At 35.8% G+C, this 14,200-nt stretch overlaps 1 protein-coding gene across 1 annotated transcript in view; it reads left to right on the top strand.

Annotated features, from left to right (window-relative positions):
• LOC101979317 (glutamate receptor ionotropic, delta-2) overlaps window positions 1-14,200 on the top strand; it is an 835,941-nt gene that overhangs the window by 388,788 nt on the left and 432,953 nt on the right. The window lies entirely within an intron of this gene.

Raw genomic sequence — 14,200 nt, 5'->3', positions numbered from 1 at the left:
ACTACTAGGAACCTTTCAGTATGACCAAGCTACACAACTATCATACACATGCAGAGGTCCTAGGTTGGTCCCATGCAGGCTCCTTATATCCAGAGTCCATACAATTCCAGCAGCTCAGGTCAGCTGTCTCTGGGGGATATCCCATCAAGGCTTTGACACCCCTGACTTGTAAAACTCCTCCTCCCATCATTCAGCAGGACTCCAGGAGCTCATCTTAGTGTTTGGCTTTGGATCTTTGCATGAGCTTCCATCAGGTTCCTCACCCAGTCTTAATGCTGGGAGAGGATCTCAACCCTGCCTCAGTTTGATGCTATGCTTTGTTCAAACCATGGGAAGCCAGCCCCTTTCTGAATGGAGACAAAGGAGGAGTAAAATAAAAGCAGGCTAGATAGAACACATGGGGGATGGTACTGGAGGAGAGGAGAGGGGAAACTGTGGTTGTTACATAACATAATTGAAAATAATAGTAATAATGACAAGCATGAGTTAACTCTATGGCTGGCCCTCCTGAGGAGTCTGTATCTTGAATGGCCATTCTAATATTAGAAAAGAAACGACCATTTCCAGGGAACATCTTAAGCATAACTAAAACTCCATCCATTCTCTCAGTCCTTCCAAAGAAACTCTTTTTTTTTTTCAGTGTAGATGGACTCCAGACACCCAAAGATAGCTGGAACAAAATGTGATTAAAAACCCAAACAACTTTCCAAGAGTCTGACTAATAGTCTTCTTTTGTACCTAGCACCCTTTTAAATATTAAAATATGAGAGCAATGAAGGGACTTCATTTAATTGTCAAATTAATCATTAGTCTCAACACTTGGACTTCTCTGTCATACCTGTCAACTTTTATGCCATTTATTTCTTGTGCCTAGACCCAGAAGATGATTAATGTTCACAATACAAATGGAATTCATTTTTAAAGCAACTGGTGTAATGACACATACAGAATATTGTTAATACAAGATTGTGTTTAGAAAATGAGTAACTACAGGTGTAGTGTCATACTGCCAATAATTTTAGAAAATTAATATGTGATGTAAGATGGAGATGACATGTAATTCTGTAACATTAACAGATTTTGATAATCAGGGCAAAATTCTATACTCATTTCACTCAGTTTGAAAGAGAAATAAATTCTTTGTTTGCTTAGTTTTCCATTGTGGTGACATTCAGAATATGTTCAGCACTGACTGTGTGATCTAAGTACAATTTACCTATAAAATATATATTTTGTGAATAATTCATTGTTTTGTACAAAATACTATGACAATACCAGAAAACAAATATTGTATCATATGTTATAGATCACATCATGGCCACTCATTATCCAGCTCACCCCATTTGGACATGACTCAATCTACCATAATGGTTCTTCTTAAACAAAAGAACTGATGTGTTAGAAAAAGATAGGTGCACGGAAACCCAGAGCAAGCCTCACTTAGTGAGAATGGGACATGGATGGAGGCGTGCAAGTGACTCTGGGAAGTTATCGGTGAGCACTTACTGAGTGTTAACATTTACAAGGAGATGCTTTCCTATTCTCATTTTTAATTTTTTTGTTAGTGATTTGCTGAAAGCAGCTTAAAGTGTAAATACAGCATAAGGAAACACTATCACCTTCATTTGAAATGTCTCTTCATCCTTCTGGGAGAATTGTTCTCCCTATTTATTTGTTAGACAATTAAAAGGAAAAGTCTCGGCTACATGATCCTGAAACGATTCTTTCCGATATACTGTAATGATATGAGCTGAATTTATTATGATGTGTATGAATGAAGTTTATGTGCCAGCATGTTTCTTATCAGGAGCTAAATAATTTTTTCTGGGTCATGGATAATATAATTATGAAACATAGCAAGCAACAATAGTAATAGTGAATGTTCCAAAATGCTGAATGAGGAAATAAGTGAAGCATTTTTATCATGTATTTTTTCCCTTTAATTGAAAAGAGACTCTTTCCTCATACCATAAAAGCTGGCTAAGGTTTCCTCTCTCTGATCCTCTGTTCTCTGTTCTCCTCCTGTACCTCCAATCTGGATCCACTCTTATTCTGTCTCAGAAAAGAGCAAGCTTCTAAGACATAGCAACAAAAGATAATAAATACACTAAGATACAAACAAACAAAAAAAAAAACATTGTAGTGGACAAGGCAACACAATAGAAGAAAAAGATCTCTAAGAGCAGACACAAAAATCAGAGACCCATTTGTTCGCACACTGGGGAGTACCACAAAAATACTAAGCGGAAAGCTATAATATATCTACAGAGGACCTAATGCCGACTTGTATTGGTTCCATGGTTTCTGCTCTAGTCTCTGAGAGTTCATATGAGTTTTACTCAGTTAATTCTTAGGCTTGTTCTCCTGGTGTCCTCCATTCCCTCAGGATCTTACACATTTCTGACTCCTATGCAGGGTTTCCGGAAGCTCTGTTCCGGTGGGGGAGGGTGGATTGCAACAAGTCAAAGTTAGGCTTGGACAGTATCTGTTTGAAGGTGAGTAGATTTCTGGGTAGAGGTAAATTCTGTTGAAATAGAAGACGTTTTGGAGTGACTGGGTATTGCATCATCAGTGACTCTGAAGGAGACTTCTGCTTCCTCAGGATCTGGGAAAGGGGATTTATAGAGGCTTTAATATGAAAGTTCTGTGGTTTAAGAGCTTACAGATAAAACTTCCCATAATGTTGTCAACTTATTCATTTCTTGGTTATTCTATTGAACTAAAATGTTTCCTTATTTAAGCTAGTCATTGTATTTAGGTATGTATAGAACAAGAACTACACACTAGTCACCTTGTTTCAGAGCTACCTTGTTCATCGACACGTGTTTAATATCATTGGTGTCTCCTATATGCATCAATTGAAAATATAAAATTTTGACTATAGGACTTATTTATTTTAATTTTTTAAGATTTTGTTATTGGCTACATTACCTTTTAAGAGAGTTCTAGAAGCTGTATGGTGACCCCTTATGACACTTATGAGGATATTTTGAAAATAATTAAGATTGCGAAGTCACAAATGTGATTTTGTTACCCAATATGAACAGTGCTAGAAGAGGAAGGGCTGCTGTGTAGAGAAAAGGGCACAGGAGGGCCTTGTGGGAGCTGTTCTTCTGCAAGCCAAAGCCAGACCTATGAGATCATCCTGGACCTCCAGCCTCTAGACTGTAAGGAAATGTATTTATGTTGTTTATGTTAGTATTCTATGGTAAAGTCTCACGGTGGCACTAGCAGACAGTAGCAGGGAACCTGTTTCATGCTTTCTTAGTCATTATTCTCTTGTGTAGAGACACCATGGCGACAGCAACTCTTATAAAAGAAAAGATTTAATTGGGGGCTCACTTGCGATTTCAGAGTCTTAGTCTGTTATCATCCTGGCAGGAAACATGGTGGCAGGCAGGAGTGGTGCTAGAGAGGTAACTGATAGCTACATTCTAGAGGGGGGGAGAGAGAAGGAGGGAGGGAGGGAGAGAGAGAGAGAGAGGGAGAGAGAGAGAGAGAGAGAGAGAGCCCTTGAGGGCCTCCCTGGTGACTAAGCATTCAAATGTATGAGTCTATTGGGGCCATTGTTATTCAAACCGCCACATCTGCCATGCAGACTACAAATGCACTTTATTGTCACAGGTCCATTGATGCCACTGGTATCCTGGAAGTAGAGGCCAGCGAAATGCTTAAATATCCTAATACATTGAACACCCCATGCAATTTTCTATCCCACTCCATCTCCCTCTTCAACTAGCCAGTGCAGCAATAAACTGAACATTCATGTCATACTCCGACCTGGCTGAAAACATTTTCATCACTTAAAATTTCCTTCCAATCTTCTCTAGTGAACATTCTGAAAAGATGTTTGCATGAACTGTTAAAACTATGCTCCTTACATATTTACACAGAATGTGTACAATTTTGTCTATTATTTTTTCTTGAATTCAACATCTAGTTTCCTCTATAGTTAAAAGGAGACCACTTATCTTCTATTTACTCAACTTCTCTGAGTAGCTCCAGTAAAAGACAGAAGTTTAATAAATCCTAAGCAGTGGGAATTGTATTCAGACTTGGAGCTGTAAATGGCAAGTATACCAGAGATGCCTAAAAGACTACTTATCTATGTATATGCCAAATGAAGATTTTGGAAAAGAAAAACCAGATCTCTAGAATTATAGAACATCAGAAAAGAGCTATACATAAAAATTATAATCAAACTTAAGAATCATAGCCTGGCTTATTTAGAGAGCATCTTTGATTGTTCTTGTGCTCAATAATGGTTTTCATGTGGATGCTCCTTTAGATGTCGTAGGGATTTAAAGCTGGTTCCTGTCTTAAAGGGAATCTAATCTCTTATTTTATAATAAAACCTACCTTACAAAGAGATGTAAAGAGTTGATATGTTAGCCAACTCTAAGTGTGACAACTGGGCTTAAAATCACAACACTGGATATCTACAGGTTCTTATAAGGCTTTGTGTATGTGTGTTTGTATATGTGTGCATACCTGTGTGTGCCTATGCATGTGTTTACATGTGTGCAAATGTTTGTATGTGTTTTGTGAACACGTGTGTTTTCATGTATTGTATATAAATATTTGAACTGGTGCCCTTTCTCTAATAATATATGTACTAATGACTAACTAAAAATTGCATAAAGAAAATGTGATACCATATATTTAGAGTGCAGTTCTATATTACATAATGTTTTAGTAATGTGAAACATATTTATATTTTTAAATCTTTATGTGGAAACTTTTCAAAAATACCTTTCCCCTATAAAAATGTAAAGTATGTGTGGTTCTAGTTCAGCACTTGAGCATTTTCCTTGAATGTGTGAAGCTCTAGTTTCCTGCTTCATAACATTCACTGTATCATGATTCCATGGAGTCACTCTGAAATACATCATCACTCAGAGCTTACTGCTTCTATGTAATGTAGTATCCACTGACCTATGTATGTCTGTTTTGTAACCGCCCACTAAGCACCATTCTACTGTTAACTTCTATGGAGTCCACATTTGTTGATGGTCAGTGTAATGAGATCATGTAGTACTAGTCCTAATCTTCCTGTTTCTAAATATAAGCCAGTGTTTTCTTATTTTTATATTTTTTATTTTGATATCAAAATACTACTACATCATATCTTCCTCCTTTTTTCCTCCAAATTCTTGTATATATTCCTACTTTCTATCTTTCAAATTCTTTCATTAAATTTTTTTCCATACAGATATGTTATTTTTCACATTTTATGACTGCATAGTATTTATTCTATGTACCACATTTCTTTATGGACGCATCATAGTTAGACACTGGCATAGATTCTATTTGTTAGCTACTTTTATCAGTTATGAAATTACCTCAGCAATAGAGATATTTATATTTGAAATACTATGTCCATTCCTTTACTGGGGTGAAATGATAACTAATGCTGCTATTGGTTTGCATGTGTCTGACGAGCAATGCCATGCCATGTTTTCATGACAATTTTGATGTGTATGTTGACTTGAGAAATATGTGTTTATATTTATTGACCATTTTTAATCCGGTGTATTTGGTAGTGTTTTATTTTTGTTTGCAATTCATTTCAAGTCCTTAAAAAAATTGTTGCTCATACCAATGTCCTGATACCTTCACAATGTTACATGTTATATTAAACATTTATCTATTTTATTTTTTGTAGCCGTTGAAGGAACTTAAATACAGAAATGTCTATTCTCTTATAATCAGAGAGTTAGCGGCATTGCCCTCTTCACAACAGTATCCGACATTAGACTACTTGAATTCTGTACTAATAGCCTTAGCTCTGTCTTTTATTCCCAACCCAAAGACAATCTGAATCTTCAATTACAGCATTTTCATTTTGAATAGACAGGACTAAAGGGAGAACGAACAAAATGGGCTGGTGTGGACACATCTATACCACTCCTGGACATGTAGACAAAGGACTCTCAATGCTACCACAGAGAAATTATCACATCCATGTGAAATTAACTAGGATGTGGAATGAAGCTGTATATCCATCAACTGATGAACAGATAATAGAAATGTGGTATATCTACACAATGGACTTTTATTCAGCCATAAGTAAAAAAAAATTAAGCATGAAACTTGAAGGAAAATGGAACTGGAAAATACATTAAAAATTAGTTAACTCAGACACAAATAAATGAACACAGTTTTGTGTTTCTCATTTGTCGATCAGAGATTCTAATCTGTATGTGCGGCTGTGTGAGAGTGAGTGTAGGTATAGGTCAGGAAAGGAGGAAAGGTTTTCCAGGAAAGGGGTGGGGAGTTAATAGAACAAATGCACCAAGAATGGGAAGAAAAACTGAGAGCTTAAGTGTTTGAGGCAAGAAATGGGGAGAGAAAAGTGGGTGGATAAATAGACAAAAATGTATACAGGAAGTGCAATAAGCAAATCTGTGGGCTCTGTGATAGTTAAATCAGTAAAATAAATATTTCCCTTTTCTTGCCTGTCTTTTGGTTTTTCTTAATTAATTAATTTATTAAAGATTTCTGCCTCCTCCCCGCCACCGCCTCCCAAATCCCTCCCCCTCCCCCAATCAACTCCCCCTCTCCCATCAGCCCTAAGAGCAGACCGGGTTCCCTGCACTGTGGGAAGTCCAAGGACCTCCCACCTCCATCCAGCTCTAGTAAGGTGAGCATCCAAACAGCCTAGGCTTCCACAAAGCCAGTACGTGCAGTAGGATCAAAACCTAGTGCCATTGTTCTTGGCTTCTCTGCAGTCCTCATTGTCCGCTATGTTCAGCGAGTCCTGTTTTATCCCATGCTTTTTCAGACCCCGTCCAGCTGGCCTTGGTGAGCTCCCAATAGAACATCCCCATTGTCTCAGTATGTGGGTGCACCCCTTGCGGTCCTGAGTTCCTTGCTTGTGCTCTCTCTCTTTCTGCTCCTGATTTGGACCTTGGGGTTGTAGTCCGGTGCTCCAATGTGGGAATCCGTCTCTGTCTCCTTTCATTGCCTGATGAAGGTTAATATCCAGGGGGATGCCTATATGTTTGTCTTTGGGTTCACCTTCTTATTTAGCTTCTCTAGGATAACGAATTATAGTCTCAATGTCCTTTATTTATGGCTAGAAACCAAGTATGAGTGAGTACATCCCATGTTCCTCTTTTTGGGTCTGGCTTACCTCACTCAGGATAGTGTTTTCTATTTCCGTCCATTTGCATGCAACATTCAAGAAGTCGTTGTTTTTTACTGCTGAGTAGTACTCTAATATGTATATATTCTATATTTTCATCATCCATTCTTCCATTGAAGGGCATCTAGGTAGTTTCTAGGTTCTGGCTATTACAAACAATGCTGCTATGAACATAGTTGAGCATATACTTTTGTTGTATGTTTTTTGGTTCTATAAAGAATGAAGTTTATGTCTTTTGAATAAACAATAGACAAGAGTCCTCAGAAATGAGTAGAGAATGTGTTGAGGAGCCTTTCCCCATACTTTCCTGAAGATCTCTGCCCTCTGTGAAACAAGGGTGGATAAGGGTTCATTTCAGGTGCGCGGCACAGAGTGATCATGTCTGTATTTGATAATCCCTTTATTCAAAGTGGTGAATATTCTGTGCCTATGTGAACTCTCACAGTTTGAGTGTTCATGCATGATAATAGAAAGCTAACGAAATTAAATGTTATGCTTTCTGATCCTAATTATGTTGTACCCATTCATCCAAATATCTCATTAAATATCATTGTTTTTCCTAAGCACTGATAAATGGCCAGTATACCTCCCATAAAAAACTTTGTTTTGCTTTGCTATTATTATTTTCTGTATGTGAGGAAGTGTTAGAGCAAAATTTTACATGGACTTTCATGGAAATCTAGTAATTTATACACTACAAACATGAATAATATACAACAATTTATTCATATCAAATATCTATTCAGATTCAATATTAGACTATAATTCTACACCATAGGTTACAGTCTGATTTACTGAATCTGTTTAAATACTGGTTACCAAATACAGTGTCTGCATTAAGTTATTTTATCATCACTTCAAATATCTGTTTCCTTCACTCAATGGTTTTCCTGTTGTGAGATGGTTTAATTACATGGGAATAATTAATGTTTATTTACTAATAAATCATAATCTTTTCCTTCCAAATAAATGCTTCTTGATTTCTAACACCAATCACTAAATAACTTATATTCTAAAAAATTATGGTAGAGTTAGATATTCTTAAAAATATTTTACCTATTGCATATAAAATTATGTGCTCAGCATTTAAAAATATACATTATTAGAAAAAAATAAAATTATTACAGTGTGAATATTTAAAATCCTGTAGATATTTTTAGTATTTGTTCATGTATTAGAGTAATTTTACAAAAGTCTATGCATTATTTTAATGTGCAATTTATCCAAATGCCATTGACAGTATCAAACTAAGTTCCAAATATGATTCCTGTAAAGGGAATCCCCAGAGAAGTATTTTCCTGTCTTTAGATGGAACACTGACACTTTGATTTGTTGCCTTAAGCTGCGTCATCTTTTTTAGAGATAGTTTAGATGCCATTCACCTTGCCAGAGAGTGAATTACCTTTGTGTGTTTTAGCTTTTAAAAACTGTAAATTATACAATGACACATCAATGCCTGATCATAGAAGAATTCTCATTTTGAAAATGACAGGGTTGGAGTGTATGATTTAAGCATAACACCAGAGTTGTCAGAACTAAAAATGCATCAACACAAACCCAAAGATGTTTAACTAAACAAATGTAGAAGTATTTAAAGACTGCGAAAGGTACTTGTCGAATCTGAAAAAAGAAAAATAAATAAATTATACTGTCTCAAAAAACAAAGAAAGAATTATATAAGCAGTTAACCTGTTCACTGCACCTAGGCTAGAACTATGTCTTGAGCTGGTTTGCAATTTTAAAATTACTTATTCTTTCTCATTCCATGTGTTCTCTGATGTAAGCATATTCTTTCTTTATTTAAACCAGCTAAATGGATAGTGTATAACTTAGCGCACAGTTTTGTGTGCTTACTCGTTTTTACTATTCAGATTTTTTTCATGTATATACATTGTACAAAGTGGTTTCCTAACGACATCCTCATTCATCTATGTCATAGAGCCACATTTTTAATATATCTAATAAACAATATTGTATTTGTTCTTATTTCTAGGTTTTAAAATTTAGGCAATAAGTAGTTTTATGCACTTAAGATATGTCTTTGAAATGTGAATCCTTTTTTGTTAGAAGTTTTTCAAACTTTATCTTATAATTTTATTTATCTCTTAAGATGTTTGCTTAACTAATAAACTAACATGCTCTTTTAGTTTCTAACCATGCAGTTATTGTTATAAGCATTAAAGAAATGAGCCATCAGTTAGGCATTACATACTGTGTTTTAATTCACAATAATGCCTTACCCTCAGCAAAACAGGCAAGTTAAAATAAGGATATACGTGGACGTTAAGGCAGGCTTTAGTCTCCTGACACTGGTGAAATGCAGTGTTCAAAGGATTTGATATAAAGAGAAAAGGAAGAGAAAGAGGGGGTAAGGGGTGGAGGAAGAGAGCGGAATGCTTCTCAGGTGACTAAACAAGCAATTATTATTAGATACTTCAGCATTGTTGGAGATGTTCACATATCTTAGGCTTAAACTGGATTTCAGCTCAAAAATTGTATTGTTGAAATATGGGGCAAAGGTTTCTTGTTTATTAAGTAGATTTTAAGCAGCCATCAATTTTAAGAAAGTAAGTTCAGAGTCTGATAGTTTAAATTACGAATGTCCCTAATAGGTTCATGTACCTGAGCACTTGGTCCGCAGATGGAGAGTTTGTTTGGCGAGGTTATGAAACCTTTAAAATATGCAGTCTTGGTAGAGGAATTCTATTGCTCAGAATTAATTCTGAGAGTTTATAGATTTTCCCCACTTCCAGTTTACTCTCTCTGCTTTCTGTCCCTGTTTTTGAATGTGTGATTAGCCTACTTCTGGTTCCAGTAACCTATTGCCATTTCCCCCTTGCTATTATGGACTCCCATTCTAGAAACAAAAGCTAAAATACACTCTTCATCTGTGGAAGATTCTTTCAACCTAACAATGGGAAAGTAACTAATGCACAGAGCTACAAGATACGAAGAATAATGATATTATAATGGATGTCAGTGTGCCCTGATTAGTTACCTGTAGAAGAGTGGACACCTTTGGGTTCAGTTTTCCTGAAACTATATATGTGAGTGATATTGCCAACATTCTTGCTAGTATGGTTATTCAGCTTTAAAGGGAGTCTATCCAAGAAATATACATAATAGCATAGACTACAATAAATGTTCTGTTTATGTGAATTAACATAAAAGTACAAGAGTCCAGGCATCATAAAATGGGTTCTAGCTTGTGAATTTAGTCTCATGAGAATGTCTAAATTATGTGTTTAAATATTAGTTGAAATTTATAAAGTAAATGGAGAAAAGACTTGGGAATAGGAGGTAGAAGAATTCCAGGAATGGGAGAGAATTTTTATTTTTTAAAGGAGTTTGTTCTCCTGGAGACAGGTACACCATACAAATAAACAATTAGCTATAAATAGACATATGGAGAAGGTAAGGAGCTATCCATTGTTGTACGGAGAGGGCCTCTTGTTCTGGCTGCCTGGCTAGCTTACACCTGAAATAATCACACAGAAACTGTATTAATTAAAATGCTGCTTGGCCATTAGCTCTAGCCTCCTATTGGCTAACTCTCACATCTTGATTTAACCCATTTCTATTAATCTGTTTTCACCACAGGGTTGTGACTTACCAGGAAAGATTTAACATGTCTGACCTGGCATCTCAATGGCGGCTCTCTGACTCTGCTTTCTTCCTCCCAGAATTCAGTCTTCCCTGCCTAAGTCTGCCCTATCAGGCCAAGCAGTGTCTTTATTGATTAACAAATGAAAGCAACACATAAACAGAAGGACCTCCTATACCAATCCATATAGACATCAAAAGTAAGAATTTTAGTATTAAGTCAGATAGAAGAAAGCCTGTAGTGGAGAAACACATAGAGTGTGCAAACAACCACGTAATGGGAGAACATCTGGTCAAGAAGGTTGATTTGAGGTGACCCTGTATGACTCCATCCTGTAAAGTGTTAAAATGGGGCTTTAGTGTTTACTTTCAATAGGATTCACGTTAATTAGCATCCCAGAATGTTTATAGATATTTTAGTCCTCATATTTTAGAAATGTCTTTTGGATGCTTAGGATAGCTCAACAGAGAAGAGCGGCAAGTTGGAAGTATGCAACATGATGGAGAGGGACATATTACAGTTGTAATGAAAGGCACTGGTGACCATGTTCATGATGACAGTAAAAGAGGGCGATATCAATGCTTGGATAGATCAATCTGCAATACAGGAAAAGGACAAGTGATGAACATATGATATTGTTCATGGTATATAATACCCCACAGACTTTTCACTGTGAAGATAGAGAAGAGAAATGAGAGAAGGAAAGCAGGGGTGGGGCAAACAGAGGAGAGGAGACGAGAGGAGAGGTGAAAGGAATTTTCTGTTATTTTCTCCTGACATTAAGAAGTGTAGGAGCTAGACAGATTCCTCACCTATAACGATCACTAGCTTCTCTGACAGAGAATCCAGATCAGCTCTCAGCACCTAGATCAGGAGTCTCATAACCACCTGTAACTCCAGTTTCAGAGGACCCAGTGTCCTCTTCTGCTGTCTATGAACACCTGAACACAAGCACACAAACCCATAAAATTATACAAATGAACAATATTAAATGGAGCTGAAAAGATGGGTCAGTAGTTACAGGCAGATATTCTTTATGCAGAGGACCCAAGTTTGATTTCCAACATGCATTCTGCTGGTTATAAACTGCCTACAACTTCATTCACATATGACTTAAATGTCTCTAATTTCCATGAACACAGAAGCTCATGATCATCTACCCCCCCCCACACATATACACGCAATTAAAAATGAAGACAAGCCAGGCGATGGTGGCACACGCCTTTAATCCCAGCACTCGGGAGGCAGAGGCAGGCGGATCTCTGTGAGTTCGAGACCAGCCTGGTCTACAGAGCTAGTTCCAGGACAGGCTCCAAAGCCACAGAGAAAGCCTGTCTCGAAAAAACCAAAAAAAAAAAAAATGAAGACAAATATTTTAAAAATAGAGTTAAGAGGGGGAGAATTGAAAAGAGTATGATACACAGCTAAAGAAATAAGAGGAATTATTTCAGTGTATTAATATCAATTTTTCACCTTGAGAAAAGACAGCCACAATAAAGTTGTGCAAACAAAACTTGGTTACAGTAGTATAAATACAATATGTTGGGGAAAATTGGATGTTACTTCAAAATGGTAAAGGAATAAAGTAGTTTGCTTGTAAAAGACAGATGATCATCATTGAAAAATGTGGCTTGAACATCTGCAGCAGTTTCTAGTGATTCACACTCCTCTCAGCAGCATGAAACCTCTAATCCATATTTTTTCTTCACTGAAGTTATTTGTTCCTCTAGGTTTCTATTACATTTCTGTCTACATTATCATTTTGTAATTGTAATATTTTTCCTGAATAAGGAATATTGTTATACAGATTAAACATGGTTTAATTTATTCATTGGACATTTATATCAATTTTGAAATATTTATTTTCAAACATCACATATTTAACTGGAATACTTTTCAATTATGAGGTATTTTTATAATCTCTATTTAAGTCAATACAATTATTTGTCCATTTTATGCACCACCACTACTCTCCTTAGCTTTGAGGCCCTTTTTACTTATTGATAAGTTAGAGTTATTTTTCTTATAAGGTGTTATTTGGTCATTCTTCAAGAACATACCATATAGAAGACTCAGATTTTTTTCTTATTAAAATGTTTATCTTTATAAACTTATATGGTCATTCATTTTTGAGTGTCCCATTTTTTAGTCTGAATGATTGGAGACATTTTTTGTGTGTATTTTCTAATGTCTGCTGTGGCTACAGAGCAGTCTAAGTTTTTACAAGTCACTGTTAATTTTTAAGTCATTCATCTGAGCTACTCATTCCATCACACATGCTGATAACAACTTTGTTTTACTTTGGTAATTAGCAATTAGACAGAAGTGTCTAAGTAGTGGCTTATTAGAATAATTCATATTCATAATACTATGATATAATTGTTTTGGGTTTTGATTCGTTATCAAAAATTGCAAGTATTTTCTTCTTTGGAAAACAATTTGTGCTTTATTCTCTCCATTTGGGAGTTCAGCTGCATACAGATTATACCCCTTCATTTTCTTTCCATGTCACATTCTTTTTTTGTGTTGCTATGGCAAACACTGTTATGCTTTAACTCAGTTCTCTTCACATTAATTCTCCCTTAGATTCACTTTAATAGTCCTTAAACATTCTTCTGTTTTTTTTACATCTACTCATTTGTAATTTATTGTTCCTATACTCTTCTAGTCTTCAGATAATTAAGCAGTTTTACATATTTATTTCATATTATTGATAAGTACTATCATAAGGTCTTATGAATACTTGTATACATATTCATATATATGATGTGTATTCATGCATTTCTATTTGATTTCTGTTGATTTTATCATATAATCAATTTTCTTTGTCTATTTTTAGTTTGTATTTTTCATAGCTAGTTAAAATAAAATTATAACACTTTCCACTTTTCCTTTTCTTCATCCACTCTCCTCGGTTCTTTCCATACCCCTCAGATTTAATGCCTCTTTCTTTGACTATTATTGTTACATAAACATATCCATGTTTGTGTGTTTAAAAATTTCTAAATACAACATACTGTGTTTGGTTATGGTTTTGGTGTGTATGTGGTTGCAAGGCTGAACACTTAGTATTTGACAACCAAAAAGGGGGCTCATCCTGAGAATGACCAATTCTCCCTCTCTTGGAAGTAATTTGCTCTCTATAGTTTCCTCTCTAGGTTTGAGACTGGTGCGATTTTTCCTCCTCCCGTGTTAACAGGTTTGTTCATATAGGCATTGTTCCAGTTTTTTTTTTAATGTAGTTGTCTCTAGGAGAGACCTTTCCATAGCAGTGTTTTTAGTATTCTCTCTCTTTCAGCCTTTCTGCCTTCTATTCTGCAGTGTTCCCTGAACCATAGATGCATGACATATCTATCTCTATCTCTATCTCTATCTCTATCTCTATCTCTATCTCTATCTCTATCTCTATCTCTATCTCTATCTCTATCTCTATCTCTATCTCTATCTCT

This window comes from Microtus ochrogaster, linkage group LG3 (genome assembly GCF_000317375.1).
Source record: "Microtus ochrogaster isolate Prairie Vole_2 linkage group LG3, MicOch1.0, whole genome shotgun sequence".
Classification (NCBI taxonomy): Eukaryota; Metazoa; Chordata; class Mammalia; order Rodentia; family Cricetidae; genus Microtus; species Microtus ochrogaster.
The sequence above is the reverse complement of the archived record's forward strand: the minus strand, read 5'-3'. Positions and strand labels throughout refer to the sequence as shown.